This window comes from Oncorhynchus masou, chromosome 28, assembly GCF_036934945.1.
Source record: "Oncorhynchus masou masou isolate Uvic2021 chromosome 28, UVic_Omas_1.1, whole genome shotgun sequence".
Lineage (NCBI taxonomy): Eukaryota > Metazoa > Chordata > Actinopteri > Salmoniformes > Salmonidae > Oncorhynchus > Oncorhynchus masou.
Genome location: NC_088239.1, coordinates 17,960,713 through 17,976,966, shown reverse-complemented (window position 1 = coordinate 17,976,966; position 16,254 = coordinate 17,960,713). Strand labels below are relative to the sequence as shown.

At 42.9% G+C, this 16,254-nt stretch overlaps 1 protein-coding gene across 1 annotated transcript in view; it reads right to left on the bottom strand.

Annotated features, from left to right (window-relative positions):
* The window catches only part of LOC135517285 (heparan-sulfate 6-O-sulfotransferase 1-B-like), a 109,078-nt gene that overhangs the window by 18,359 nt on the left and 74,465 nt on the right, over window positions 1-16,254 (bottom strand). The gene's annotated exons all lie outside the window — the stretch shown is intronic.

Genomic DNA, 16,254 nt, shown 5'->3' with positions numbered 1-16,254 from the left:
GGTAATAGATAAAGCTGATCGCGTTCATTTCGCCCATTAGATCATTTTTCAGTATGAAGCTTTCCAGTACTAGTTTCCCAAAACAGCGGTTTGAGACAGCTATGTGTGTTTGTTTACAAAGAAGTGCAACAAGCAAAATGTGAGCTTCATGAGGTGAGTTACTCCTGCAGCGCAAACTTAAGTGAGGTGATCAAGTTACACTTGTATGACATTCACTACTTATGTTTGTAAGGTATATATCTAAATTCTCTCCAGCTGGGTTTAGCTAATTGCTAACATTAGCTTGCAAGATCAAGCTAATTGGTAACAATTCCCTCCTGGATTAAGATCCCTGCTGCCTAATATTTGTTTTGTGCGTGCTGCAAACTGCATTTTGAGATACTTGCTTAACTTTGAGGTGGGTTGTCTGTCGTAGTAGTAAAAGTTTGCAAGCGGGGATCACGTGACCGTTGAACGAGATGGCCACATGAACTAGGAGCTCCTCACAAGTAGTTTCCAATTCCTAATCTTACCTCCACTTCAGGTTTAAACTCCTTTAGCTTTAGTCAAAAAGTCATGGCGGCTACAAAAGGCAACATTTTTTACCCGGACTCGAGCATTAGCGACAGAAAAAGCCTCCAAGAAGCCCCCCTCTTATTACTTGTGGTTCCCTGTGGGGGGAGGTATATGTAGGCTGGGCTATTGATTTTATTTTCTACCTCTTTTAATGTGGTCTGGACGGGGGCTACGTTGTCATTTACTCAATGCGGGGTGGAGAGGAGAGGATGAGGCATTTCTTTGGTGGGGAGGGGGAGATGTTGTGCGTTGCTAACTGTTCCCGTTTTTTTTTTTTTTTTTCAGAACACAGAATTGAGACTGAGCGGGAGGTAATAGATCTAACGGGGTATGTCTAGTTGTTTGGGAACTCAGCTGGGGTGTTCAGATATTGTTATTTTATGTACACAACTATTATCCACCTTTACCCAGAGATGACTTGCACTAAAGTTCGATTACTGTTCGATGACGATGACTAGCACCTTAAATCTATTGACATGGAACTGCCATGACATGGAACTGCCATGGTCTCGGTCATGCAATAAAATGGAAAAATATACTATGTCCTCTAAAAAAGGAAAAGGCAGACATCTCGCTATTACAAGAGACACACCTCTGTGATGCCGAACATGCCAAACTCCGCAGAGCTTGGGTGGGACAGGTGTATTTCTCATCTTTCAAATCAAACAGTAGAGGCACAGCCATACTTATCCATAAGAATGTTCCATTCATAATTGACAAAAAACATATCTGATCCGGAGGGGAGATTTATTTTGATAACTGGGTCACTGTATGGACTAAATGATAACCCTGTTCAATGAGCATTGTGTTTCCTTTGGCGTCGTGGCCAGAGATTTTAATTGTACCCTTAACCCAACCCTAGACAAATCATCTCAAGTCCCCACCACAAATCCTAGATCTGCAAAGATGTTGAACTCTCTTACTAAAGAGATGGGACTGATAGATATCTGGAGAGACCAATAGCTCATCTATGGACTATGCATACTACTTTAATGTCCATAACACCTACTCCCGTATAGATTACATTTTTATCCCAAAGAGTTTCATAAATTCAACCACGTGTACAATCGGACCCATAGCACTTTCAGATCACGCCTTTGTCCTCCTCAGCTTCGACCTCTGCAAAAACATCCCGAGGTCAAAGAGCTGGAAATTCAACACCTCCGTGTTATCAAACGAAGCGTTCCATACATTGGTAACTACATGGATAGACAACTACACACAAGACAACAAAGATTCTCATGTTTCTCCGGCCACAATGTGGGACGCTGCTAAAGCCACACTAAGAGGTCATCTAATTGCATATGCTTCCTCTAAGAAAAAGCAATGGAAGCACACAGGCTAGATCTGGAGAGGGAGCTGGAAAGCTGTGAAAAGTACATAAACAATCCCCAGACAGCACCTCCTGGAGTCAACTTAAAGCAGCCAAAGCCAAACTGAATTTTGACTGAACATTTTTTCTTTACTAAACAGAAATACCATGAGTATAGCAATAGGCCTAGTAGATTGCTTGCTTACCAATTCAAAAAAGAGCAGTCAGAGCGTACAATCGTGGCTATCCGAACAGCAGAGGACGAGGTCACATATGATGCAAAAAATATCAATTGAACTTTTCATGATTTTTACTGCAAACTATATACCTCTGAGAGAAAACACGCAGAGGGAGAACTCCACTCCTTTCTAGAGGGAATTTCGCTACCTAAACTATCAGAGATCGACCAAGAAGATCTCAACCCCCCCTTTCACACCTGAGGAGATCCTGGAGGCAATTACCTCCATGCCCCCTAATAAGTCCCCAGGCCCAGATGGATTCCCCAGAGAGTTCTACAAAGCTTTTTGGCCCCAGCTCAGCCCTATCTTCATGCCAATGCTGGAGGATTTTTGCAAAAACTGAGTTCTCCCAGACTCAATGCACACAGCTCGCATTACAGTGTTGCTCAAAAAAAGACAAGGACCTTCTATCCTGCTCGTCCTTCCGGCCCATAAGCTTGTTGGATTTCGACTACAAGATAATTACCAAATTGCTTGCCAAAAACACTCTCCTTCCCAAAATAATCAAAGCAGACCAAACTGTTTTTTTTTAGAGACAGATACTCTGTCAGATACTCTCTACTCTGATAACACCCTCTACTCTGATAACATTCACCATCTTTTTGATATTATTGATCAAGTAAACGCACAGAAGACCCCTGTCCTGCTGGCTTCACTGGATGCTGAGAAGGCGTTCGACAGGATGGAGTGGAGCTTTCTGTTCTCAGTCTTAGACAAGTTCAATATGGGCCCAAAGTTTATTAAATGGATCAAATCACTATACTCTCATCCAAATGCCATGGTGACTGAACTCTGACAGATTCCCTTTGGGACAGGGCACAAGACAAGGGTGCTCGCTGTCCCCTCTGCTCTACTTGTTGGGGGCGGAGCCTCTGGCTCCTTGATAAGGAGCAATCCAAGTATTATGGGTGTTTCTGCAGGCGGCCTGCAGCACAAGATTTCGCTTTACGCGGAAGATGTCCTGCTCTACATATCCAACCCTGAGAAATCCCTCCCATTTTAGACACAATTGCTCAGTATGGCAAGTTCAGGTTATAAGATACATTTGAACAAATCCACTGTCTGCCCTCTCAATATTACACTCACCAGCTCTATGAAGACACTATGTCCTTTCCAATGGAAGACACAGGGGTTTCAATACTTTGGGATCTTCATAACACCAGATCTGAATAACCTTTTCAAGGAAAATTAACTTCCATTCCTGGATCGAATCAAGAACGATCTCCAAACCTGGATCTCCCTGCCAATTAGCTCAGTAGGAAGAATTAATGTCATCCGTATCAACATCCTCCCTAGACTGAACTATTTATTTCAGATGCTCCCATGCTATCTCCCAGTTTCCTTTTTCAAAACAACTAACCAAAGCATCACCAAATTTATATGGGGCAATAAAAAACCTAGGATCGTTCTCCACTCTATCGAAACCTGAATTTAAGGGTGGTCTTGCCCTTCCCTCTCTTCAATTGTACTACTGGTCTGCCCAAATCCGCAACATGCTAACATGGATCACAAACAGACAAGAGTCAAAGTGGATTCAGATATAAACCCAATCCTGTGGTTCATTGCCCTTAAGCTCAATTATATTCATTAATAACTTTAGTGAAGTGGGCAACATAGCCAAAACCGTTGTGATTTACAGCACCCTACTAGCGTGGAGGGACTGTAAGAAATACCTGGGCATTTTCTCCCAAATATGTTCTCACTCGCCTATAGTAGGCAGCCCAGACTTGCCAAAAGCCCTGAGGGATGCCAACTTTAATCTTTGGCATACTCTAGGAATCAGGACCTTTTCAGACCTATTTCATCAGAAAACCACTACACTGAAATCCTTTCAAGAGCTCTGCAGTGAATTCAATGTGCCAAGAGCCCATTTAAAAAATACATATCTTCAAATTAGACATGTAATTTCCTCATTTACTTTCAAGAGGAAATTTAGAACTCAGTTGAATGAAGTTGAAACCCTTCTTGTCACAGCACAATCCATTAAAGGCAAAATATCTTATATCTACAGACTCCTTTCTGAGAAAGGAGGCTCCTCCTTTACTCCTTTGAAAATAATCTGGGAAAAGGACCTTGGTCTGACTATCAGTGATGAGTTATGGGCGGAGGTTTGCGACAGGGTATACTGCTCCTCTACTAATGTAAAAATGAAAGAATCTAATTACACATTTTTGTACACATTTTATTACACTCCTTTGAGACTCCCTAGAATGAAAACAGACATTTCTCCTAACTGTAAAAGATGTACCTCTGAAAGTGGAACTTATATGCATGTGTTTTGGAGCAGGAGAGAGATTGCCAGATTCTGGCAATCTATACATACTTCTGCACAGAAAATACTAGATGTACAGTTTGATATGACCACGTGTATCTATCTTCTTAATGCCCAGCAGGACTTTGTTCTTGATCCTGACAGAGGAAATTTGCTTATGACGATTACATACTTAGCTAAGAAATGTATTATTCTATTGTGGGCCTCTAAGACCTCTCCTACATTTAAAATATGGATTGACCAGATTGTTGACTTTCTCCCTCTTGAAAAGCTCACTTATGACATCCGCAAGAGACAGCCCAAGTTTGATAGACTCTGGTCTCCACTACTCAACTGTATTTCAAATTGGACAGAGTGAATGGGGTGATTAGGGAAATGTAAGGTGCTGTAAAATCTAAAAACAAATTATTTGCTCATTGTCTCAGCTAAGGCTGGAAATAGCTAATAAGAACCTTGATAGTGCTGCTGCAAGTTTTATATATATATATATATTTATTTTTTAATAATGATTCTTTGTGTGTATGTACAGTGGGGCAAAAAAGTATTTAGTCAGCCACCAATTGTGCAAGTTCTCCCACTTAAAATGATGAGAGAGGCCTGTAATTTTCATCATAGGTACACTTCAACTATGACAGACAAAATGAGGAAAAAAAATCCAGAAAATCACATTTTAGAATTTATAATGAATTTATTTGCAAATTATGGTGGAAAATAAGTATTTGGTCAATAACAAAAGTTTCTCAATACTTTGTTATATACCCTTTGTTGGCAATGACAGAGGTCAAATGTTTTCTGTAAGTCTTCACAAGGTTTTCACACACTTGCTGGTATTTTGGCCCATTCCTTCATGCAGGTTTCCTCTAGAGGAGTGATGTTTTGGGGGTGTTGCTGGGCAACACGGACTTTCAACTCCCTCCAAAGATTTTCTATGGGTTTGAGATCTGTAGACTGGCTAGGCCACTCCAGGACCTTGAAATGCTTCTTACGAAGCCACTCCTTCATTGCCCGGGCGGTGTGTTTGGGATCATTGTCATGCTGAAAGACTCAGCCACGTTTCATCTTCAATGCCCTTGCTGATGGAAGGCGGTTCTCACTCAAAATCTCACGATACATGACCCCATTCAGTCTTTCCTTTACACGGATCAGTCGACTTGGTCCCTTTGCAGAAATACAGACCCAAAGCATGATGTTTCCACCCCCATGCTTCACAGTAGGTATGGTGTTCTTTGGATGCAACTCAGCATTCTTTGTCCTCCAAACACGACGAGTTGAGTTTTTACCAAAAAAGTTATATTTTGGTTTCATCTGACCATATGACATTCTCCCAATCTTCTTCTGGATCATCCAAATGCTCTCTAGCAAACTTCAGACGGGCCTGGACATGTACTGGCTTAAGCAGGGGGACACGTCTGGCACTGCAGGATTTGAGTCCCTGGTGGCATAGTGTGTTACTGATGGTAGGCTTTGTTACTTTGGTCCCAGCTCTCTGCAGGTCATTCACTAGGTCCCCCTGTGTGGTTCTGGGATTTTTGCTTGTGATCATTTTGACCCCACAGGGTGAGATCTTGCGTGGAGCCCCAGATCGAGGGAGATTATCAGTGGTCTTGTATGTCTTCCATTTCCTAATAATTGCTCCCACAGTTGATTTCTTCAAACCAAGCTGCTTACCTATTGCAGATTCAGTCTTCCCAGCCTGGTGCAGGTCTACAATTTTGTTTCTGGTGTCCTTTGACAGCTCTTTGGTCTTGGCCATAGTGGAGTTTGGAGTGTGACTGTTTAAGGTTGTGGACAGGTGTCTTTTATACTGATAACAAGTTCAAGCAGGTGCCATTAATACAGGTAACAAGTGGAGGACAGAGGAGCCTCTTAAAGAAGTTACAGGTCTGTGAGAGCCAGAAATCTTGCTTGTTTGTAGGTGACCAAATATTTATTTTCCACCATAATTTGCAAATAAATTCATTAAAAATTATATTTTTTCTCTCTCATTTTGTCTGTTATAGTTTAAGTGTACCTATGATGAAAATTACAAGTGGGAGAACTTGCACAATTGGTGGCTGACTAAATACTTTTTTGCCGCACTGTATATATGTGTGTGTATATATGTATATATGTGTGTGTATGTATGTATGTATGTATGTATGATATGTATGTATATATATATATTTATAAAACAAACAAAAAACAAATGTAATTAAAAATATATATATATTATTTAAAAATGTATATATTTTTTTTCAGTCTGTCACATCTGTGAATGTGGAATGTGTTTTGTTGGTTGATTGAGAGAAAAAAGTTTGCAAGCACTCATTAGCATTTACCTAGCATCTACTATGAGAATTCCTTAGTACTTGTTAGCATTCTGGTAAAGTATGTTTTTGGGCTTTTTTAGCCCCTTGTGTGCACTACTGGTAATACCATATATATCCCGGGATGCCACAGGTACGAAGGTGTGCAAATCTGCATACTGCCCAACCCTAGTGCAAACCCACAGTTTCAAACCCACTTGATATGCCACACCTGTCAGGTGGATGGATTATCTAGGCAAAGGAGAAATGCTCACTAACAGGGATGTAAAGAAATGTGTGCACAAAATTTGAGAGGAATACGTTTTTTGTGCATATGGGAAATTTCTAGGATCTTTTATTTCAGCTCAAGAAACATGGGACCAACACGTTGCATGTTGTGTTTTAGATTTTTGTTCAGTGTACACTACCGTTCAAAAGTTTGGGGTCACTTAGAAATGTCCTTGTTTTTGAAAGAAAAACGCTTTTCTGTCCATTAAAATAACATCAAATTGATCAGAAATACAGTGTAGACATTGTTAATGTTGTAAATTACTATTGAGGCTGGAAACACACAGAACAGCGCAAACTGCCTCTAACCAGAATAGAAAGAGGAGTGGGAGGCCCCAGTGCACAACTTCTAGGCAGAGTTGCAAAGAAAAAGCCATTAAAAGAAAAGATTAAGACAGGCAAAAAAACACAGACACTGAACAGAGGAACTCTGCCTAGAAGGCCAGCATCCTAGAGTCACTTCTTCACTGTTGATGTTGAGACTGGTGTTTGCGGGTACTATTTAATGAAGCTGCCAGTTGAGGACTTGTGAGGCATCGGTTTCTCAAACTAGACGCTAATGTACTTGTACTCTTGCTCAGTTGTGCACCGGGGCCTCCCACTCCTCTTTCTATTCTGGTTAGAGCCAGTTTGCCCTGTTCTGTGAAGGGAGTAGTACACAGCAATGTACGAGATCTTCAGTTTCTTGTCAGTTTCTCACATGGAATCCCCTTCATTTCTCAGAACAAGAATAGACTGAGTTTCAGAAGAAAGTTCTTTGTTTCTGTACATTTCCAAATAATCAACTAGTCTAAAGAAGGTCAGTTTTATTGCTTCTTTAATCACATCAACAGTTTTCAGCTGTGCTAACATAATTGCAAAAGGGTTTTCTAATGATCAATTAGTCTTTAAAAATTATAAACTTGGATTAGCTAACACTACAATTGGAACACAGGAGTGGTGGTTGCTTATAATGGGCCTCTGTACGCCTATGTAGATATTCTATAAAAAATCTGCCATTTCCAGCTACAATAGTCATTTACAACATTAACAATGTCTACACTGTATTTCTGATCAATTTGATGTTATTTTCAGTGGACAAAAAATGTGCTTTTCTTTAAAAAACAAGGACATTTCTAAGTGACCCCAAACTGAACGGTAGTGTATATTGAGTCATTATTACTGACAGTACACCTTTTATTGTTTAGCACTTAAATTATTCCCAGAAGGCACTTGTGCGTGTCCACAGGGAAAGAAAATAGCTTTTGATGTTGATGTGATTCCTACTTGGCTGTGTTATTGTGTTTGGAGAACTAATACAAGATAGTCCTTTACCCGTTGTCACCGTGAGTTATTTATTCTAAGACCCACAAGTCCTCGGGAGGAGATTGAATATAATAACCATAATCAAGAAATGAAGGTTACAAACACACATCCATAGAGATAAATATAAAACAGAAGTCGCCCAGGATCATATCATCCATTTCTATATTAAATAGAAACAACTGGATGGTTGTGCAGGTGGGTGTTTCACTTAGATGAGAAATGTTCACAGTGATAAAGACACAGTGGCATTTTAGGACAAGCTGTAATCCCCCCACGCGGTTACATGGATAGCGGACGGTGTGCTCTGCTCTCCCACTGAACCGCTCAAAGAGTGGGTGCAGAGTTGGTAGCGGTGGCAGCAGTAGGCGGAAATTTCACAGTGTCAGCAGCGAGGCAGTAAAGTGGGTGAAATAAAAAGAGGGAGAGGCGAGAGAGAAAGAAAGGCAGGGAGCAGAATTTCAATTAGGTTTCCCTCTACTATCAAAGAAGCTCAGAATATTTTATTTTTTGGGAGCCAGAATAATTTATCAGTTCAGGCTTTTCTTGGAATTGTGAACATGTCCAGGGTTTTTTCTGGTTAAAAAAAAACGGCTTAATTGGTGGGTGTGGAAGGGGCGTGGCAATGGGCGCTGTCGGTGTGGCTGAATTTTAGAGACCATTTTAGAAGCCCCCAACTTGTTGGGTTTTTCTGAAATGTTTGCATTTTTAAGCCACATTTCCTGAATTCTCTGAATTTGTTCATAAAGCTAAGTTTTTTTTCTTACAAATTTAGATTACATTTCCTGCAATAAGAAATAAGGTTTTTTCGACATGTTTAATACGGCCAGGGTTTTCAGTACTGGGACCATTGGTAGATAAATAACCTTTGGGTGGAAAAAAGGATTGGCTCCTGTCACAGCCATGTCTGATACTGGCAGATGCCCCCTTGATGCCAGAGAACCCAGTGTGGTGAAATAAAAGATTATCCATTTTTTTGTGCAGATAGGTGTGCCGAATAGAACTGCATGATAAATCCGGACACTGGTGGAATTCAAGATCGTCTCCCTGTCACTCGAGGGGGGGGGGGGGGTGTCGTTAAATGGTCAACGATGCTCAACAGTGGCAGGTGTTCTGCAAGAGAGAGTAGGTCATAAATAACGAGGCAAAAAAACAAATCAGGTCCCAGTCTTCCAGCCCGAAATTGTGTCGAACAACAATTGTCATAAAATCAGTGGATGACTTTGGTTGTATTGATCATCTTAATCTATCCAATATACAGGGAAACCAGCCCCAAATCATCCAGTATATGCTAGACACCTTTGATAATGGCCGGTATACAAAAGCTCTGACTGCAGTACAGAAGGACCAGAGTACCTTTTTTGTTGTTGTTTTTAACATAACCAAATACCCAACCCAGCAGTCGCCATCTTGACACAGCTGCATAATGACTGGCTATTAGCATTAGCAATTAAGGCTTACACTTAGCTAGATACAGCCTTCAGGGTGAGTGCAAAAGTACAGAAAGGACAGATAAAGGCTACTTGATATGAGCATTAGGTCTACCTTCATTTACATTACGCCATTGCCAACATACAAGGCCAGGGGAGAAACAGCCATAACTAAACTGCATTACACAGCCTATTACTTAAAGTAACTGTCCAGCGTTTCCAGATTTCTATGAAATATGACCTATAATTAATTACAATATGAGTGAAATAGTTTTCCTTCCAAAATGTTTTAATTAAGTATGTTAAAAAGCAGCTTTTCTGTGTTTGAATGGTGTGGAAGATGACATGTTCAATTAGGAAAGAGCAAACATTTCTGAAACTGTCTGAGGTACAAGTTCGAGGTGGGTTTTTGAAGTGTTTTTTTTTCTCCAATGTATGCTTTGGCCACAAGTATGAGTATAGGACGAGTCAACATTATTTGTATATGCATTAATAGAATATGATCGTTTAAAAGTGAGATTTTCACTTGACAGTTTGTTTAAAGAAACGTATAGTCTTTCCTTCCTTTCTTCTTTTGACCTTTACACTTACAAAAGCTACCTATCTGTAGTAATACCAGTGATTATCTAGAGTTCACAGCAAAGTATAGGTCATATCTAACCTTTCTAGCAGTTTCTGAAAGCTAAGGGCAACATACTTGGCAACAGGTGACGTTTAACTCTCCTTTTTGGCCACTTATTGGAGATTGCCATTTTAACTGGGTACAGTTGGGGGTCCATGTGAGATTGCCATTTCAACTGGGGAAAGCTGGTGGAGGATGTCTGGAGGAGCTAGGGAAAGTGCCGAGCTCGAGTCAAGCAGAGATATAAATGTGCACTAAACTGAACCATTCTGTCGAGACGACGTGAGTAGGTGTCATGGCGGTGAATCATGTCCAGAGCCCCGCAGAATAATATCTCCAAACTAATGAACAGGAACGCAGTAGGGAATGTACATGGGAGAGAAAGAGAAGACATGGGGGGGGAGAACAGAGGGAGGGGGCTTGGAATTACAGTCAGACTTGATATACTGCAGAGGTATGGCTACTTAATAAAGACATTTGTTATTCTTCAAACTCGACAGACCCCGAGTGATATACAGAGAGCTTCATGGTTAACTTTATGGTTATTTATGACTAACTCCTGCCAGGTGGAGCCTGGCGGAATAATAAAGGATAGGAAAATGAAACACTTCCATAAATCCAGGAGATAATAAGAGCGGTGGTGGGACACCTCTCGGCGACCTTTGACCCGCAATCCATGAACTTCAAGGTTTTTCATTTCGGAGATCCTGCTTGTCATGCAGGGAGAGGTGTGTGTTCTAAACAAGCTTGCAGGAAGAGACACGAGAGGAAAAGAGAAAAAAAGGAAAGCCTTGGATCTCAAACGTCATATTTTACACGCATATTACCTCAGAGGTTTCTTGCAGAAGCAATGGGATTTTGGCTTTGTACATTTTTGAAGATTACATGCTTTAGAGGCGCGCTGGCTAGCCGGCTGTGTGGAACTTTTCAGAGCCAGAATGCGTGTGCTTGTGTCTACAGCAAGTGTGTGTCTGTGTTTTAAGGGGGAAAGTGAATGAATGAATGCAAGTGAGGCATAATAGTTTAAGTATTGATGCTGTGTTACTTTGCTTGAGATCTGTAGAAGGGTGAAAATCAAGAAACTATTGCCTGAAGAGCACAGTGAGTGTCTTTGTGGGTGCAAACTGCTGTGGTTTGCTGGTTCAAATTCAGAGCAGGGCTGAATCACAATACATAGACACAGCGATACAGTTGAGAAAAACATAGTCGGGGACTAACATGACAGCAAATATTTCCTGAATTTCTACATGAAGAGGTCGGGAGACGTACCTAACACGATTATATCCATCTACAGATGCAGGACTTACATTTGAGTCCCTTTGCTACAGCAGCAAAATGTGAATTATTATGTGGATTATAATTAACGGACATTTATGTAGGGGTTGATGCATTTGTAAAATCAAGTCAAGTGATGAAGTGGAAATGACAACTTCAGAAGCCTTTTTAAACCTCAAATACAGTTCAAGTTTCAATGGAAAGTTATCCTGCAACGGGGTGATCAAATTACGATCCAACATGTGTAGGGGTTTCCACCCTCCTTTCTCTGTAATAACCTTCTCCGTACCCTGGCCTATACCATCTGTCACAGTCAACCATCTTTGCCCCAGCGTTTGGCATTCCCCTTTCACCCTTAGGTCCCTTTCTATTGGCTTTCTAATAGGGTTGCCATGGAAATGTACCTCCATGTGAGGTAGCAGGCAGTTGATAGCAGCCGTGCTGCTCCCCTTCCATCTGAAAGGAACGTGGCTCCTTTTCCCCTCTTTTTTTGGAGAATCGATGAAGCGAGAAGCAGTTGCCTTTCCCCTGCTTCTTCTCCCCCCTCCTCTCGCCGTCCTCCATTCTCCTTACTAGCTCTCCTCATTCTTGCCTTCTTTGGAGAACTGCCCATTTCTTTTCTCCCTCTCCTTTTCCTGGCTTGCTCAGTCGCTTAGCTCCTGTCTTGTCAGCCTAAACAATATGGAGAGAGTGGGTGGGCTGCACATGAAGAGAAGTGTGGGAGTAAAAAGGGGAAGGGGGGAAAAACATTTGCTGTCAAAATGCTGTCATTTTCTTGGGGGCCAGGGCTTTCAAGCTTTAGGGTTGGTTGGGTGGTTTTGGCAGAGCTCAGCCGTGAGGGTGAGCGACACACACAACGGGGAGCCCGCCATAGCTTTTACCACGCCTAAGGTTTCTCTCAGACAGCCTCTCTCCCGCTCTCTGTCCATTTCGCTTTCACCATCTCAGAGTCCCTCTCTATCAGTCGTCTATTCTTTCTCTCCCGCTCTGTCTCCCCCCCTCTCTCTCTCTCTCTGTCTGGCTGACAACAGCGTACTCTTGATGAATGACACTAATATCTCATAAGCTTCTGAGCCAAATTAGATTCTCAAACTCCGCAATAACAACAAAATTAGGAAAAATGATTATTCTAACAGTCGACCACAGTTCCTGCATATCCATGTGCATTATGGAACTAGCTAGCTTCGTGCAACGCTCGGAATGACTCCCAAGTGGAGTCAGGGTAAAGCAGCCGTCTGCCGCACAGGCGAGTTATCGCATAAGATGAATGTATGGTGGGTTATGTGCTTATGAGCGAATAAACTCTGTTAGGACAAGGAGCATCAGATGCACACTGCCTCTTTGACACCTCAGAGACAAATGCTAAGGCACATACTGTACACATGTGTAAACAAACACTCAGGAGAAGCGCTGAGATCCCAGCCCGCGGGGAGCCTGTCACAGTAACACAGTGATAATTGGAAGCACCAAGTCTTGCTGGGGAAAACATGATTTTTCCCCCTGAGCTCATTATGCGGCAGGTTTGTTTATTGTTTCACTCCTTGGGTAAGGTGAGAAATCTGCTAACAGAATCATTGGGGTGCTCACGTTCAGAAATAAAGGAGATTTGCATACAGAGCCAATAGATATAGATGGGTATTGAATCAATGTAGTGCACACACACACACACACACACACACACACACACACACACACACACACACACACACACACACACACACACACACACACACACACACACACACACACACACACACACACACACACACACCATGAGGGGCATGGTGTGTGTAAATAAAAAAAGCTGTTAAAAGGCTTTTGAGTTTGATCAATGAGCGGCCTGGGGCATGTTATGGTGGGGGAGGCCTTGGTGTGGAGGGCCAGGTGAGATGAGCAGCGAGGCCTTACCGACTGGCCTAATGATACGTGACATAGCAAAGTAAACAGTTGGAGCTCTGCCCTCCGACATCCTCATACTTCACATCCCTTAAACATCGCCACTGGCCTTCATTGACGGGAGAGTCCAAAAGAGCAGGCCTTTTGACATTTTAATACTATACGGCTCAAATCTCACAGAGAGAGAGAGAGAGGAGGGAGCAAGGTAAGGAGGGATGGAGCAATGGAGGGATAGATGGATGGACAGGGGAAAAGGAGAATGGGGGAGCAATAATGACGGTGGTGTATTATTTAGTGACTACTGACTGAATTGGCAACATTATGATCCTAAAAAATAAAATGAGGGTGATGGGAGAATGGGTAGGTAGTAAAAAATGACTTGAGAGAGAATGACAGTATATGACAATATAGAACATCTTGAACATCAAATGTGGTTGTGTGTAGATCCTTCAGTAACATTTGGCTCCTACATGTGAGATCTTGGCTCATACATTGTCATCCCACATACTGCGGGTGGATGAATGACGGTGTTTTAGTGCTGTACGCACCACAGCTGTAGAGCTCACTCTCCCACTAGCTGTACTCTGGCTTTGAGATGATTATCAGTTCATCTGCACATTAACTTGGGTCTTTCGCATTTTGTCAGCCCTCCCTCCTCCCTAAAATCGACTTTGTTCTGCCCATTTCCTCCTGGGCGTCAGGCTTGGCTGAGCACGTCTCCCACTATCACACAGTCAGGTGCGGGGGGGGGAGTAGAGGTAGAGGGAGGAGGACAGACAGATTTGGGCTTTGGATCGATAAGAGACTGTCCCTTTCAAAGAGGTAGTTTGTGGCTGAGTATAATAGCACTGCCTGCATTGAGAGTGTATGAGAGAGAGAGAGAGAGAGAGGCCATTATGGGCCGAGCCAAGCACTAATGTTGACATTAATTACGTTGATAAGGCAGACACCGCCATCACATAGATGCAGAGTGTGTGTGTGTGTGTGTGTGTGTGTGTGTGTGTGTGTCTTTTCTCTGCAGAACAGTTTTCCATTTCCCCCTATAACACTCTACCAGCCTGCCTTTCCCCAAACGTTCCCGCAAACACTCCTTCAGACCGGGAAGAAGCCAAGGGCATTTTCTCAGAAAGATGGAGCCGCAGGAGATCTGTTCCCTTTCGACTCCGGAGTTACGCAAGTGTCTGAGTCAGAGCCAGGAAATGAACAGCTGTCACTTCCCCGCAGAGGGAGCCAGCGTGGGGCCAAACATGTGTAATTAGGAACGTAATTAAGCCAAATATATTATTATTAATGTCTAAATACAGGGGGTAAACACATTAGATACACACACAAGACAGTCATACAGACGCACGTAACACACTGTACTACGCAGAAATCAACACTCGCGAGGCCGCAGGGCCAGACGGATTACTAGGACGTGTACTGCGAGCATGCGCTGACCAATTAGCAAGTGTCTTCACTGACATTTTCAACCTGTCCCTGTCTGTAATACCTACATGTTTCAAGCAGACCACCATAGTCCCTGTGCCCAAGAACACTAAGGTAACCTGCCTAAATGACTACCGACCCGTAGCACTCACGTCTGTAGCCATGAAGTGCTTTGAAAGGCTGGTCATGGCTCACATCAACACCATTATCCCAGAAACCCTAGACCCACTCCAATTTGCATATCGCCCCAACAGATCCACAGATGCAATATCTATTGCACTCCACACGGCCCTTTCCTATGTGAGAATGCTATTCATTGACTACAGTTCAGCATTCAACACCATAGTGCCCTCAAAGCTAAGGACCCTGGGACTAAACACCTCCCTCTGCAACTGGATCCTCGACTTCCTGACAGGCCGTCCCCAGGTGGTAAGGGTAGGTAACAACACATCCGCCACGCTGATCCTCAACACAGGGGCCCCTCGGGAGTGCGTGCTCAGCCCCCTCCTGTACTCCCTGTTCACTCATGACTGAACGGCCAGGCACGACTCCAACACCATCATTAAATTTGACAATGACAACAGTGGTAGGCCTGATCACTGACAACAACGAGACAGCCTATAGGGAGGTGGTCAGAGACCTGGCCGTGTGGTGCCAGGACAACAACCTCTCCCTCATTGTGATCAAGACAAAGGAGATGATTGTGGACTAGAGGAAATTCTCATCGATGATGCTGTAGTGGAGCAGGTTGAGAGCTTCAAGTTCCTTGGTGTCCACATCACCAACAAACTAACGTGGTCCAAGCACACCAAGACGGTTGTGAAGAGAGCACAACAAAACCTATTCCCCCTCAGGAGACTAAAAAGATTTGGCATGGATCCTCAGATCCTCAAAAGGTTCTACAGCTGCACCATCGAGAGCATCCTGACTGGTTGCATCACTGCCAGGTATGGCAACTGCTTGGGCTCCGACCGCAAGGCACTACAGAGGTACTGGGACAATCGCACTACCATCACTGGGGCCAAGCTTCCTGCCACCCAGGACCCCTCTATACCAGGCGGTGTCAGAGGAAAGCCCTAAAAATTGTCAAAGACTCCAGCCACCCTAGTCATATCCTGTTCTCTCTGCTACCACACGGCAAGCGGTACTGGAGCGCCAAGTCTAGGTCCAAGAGGCTTCTACCCCCCCCTCCCCACACCACACCACTGCCACTCCCTGTTGTCATCTATGCATAGTCACTTTAATAACTCTACCTACACGTACATACTACCTCAACTAACCGGTGCCCCCTTACTGCTGCTCTTTAACTACTTGTTACTTTCTCTTATTCTTATCCATATTTTTTTAAAC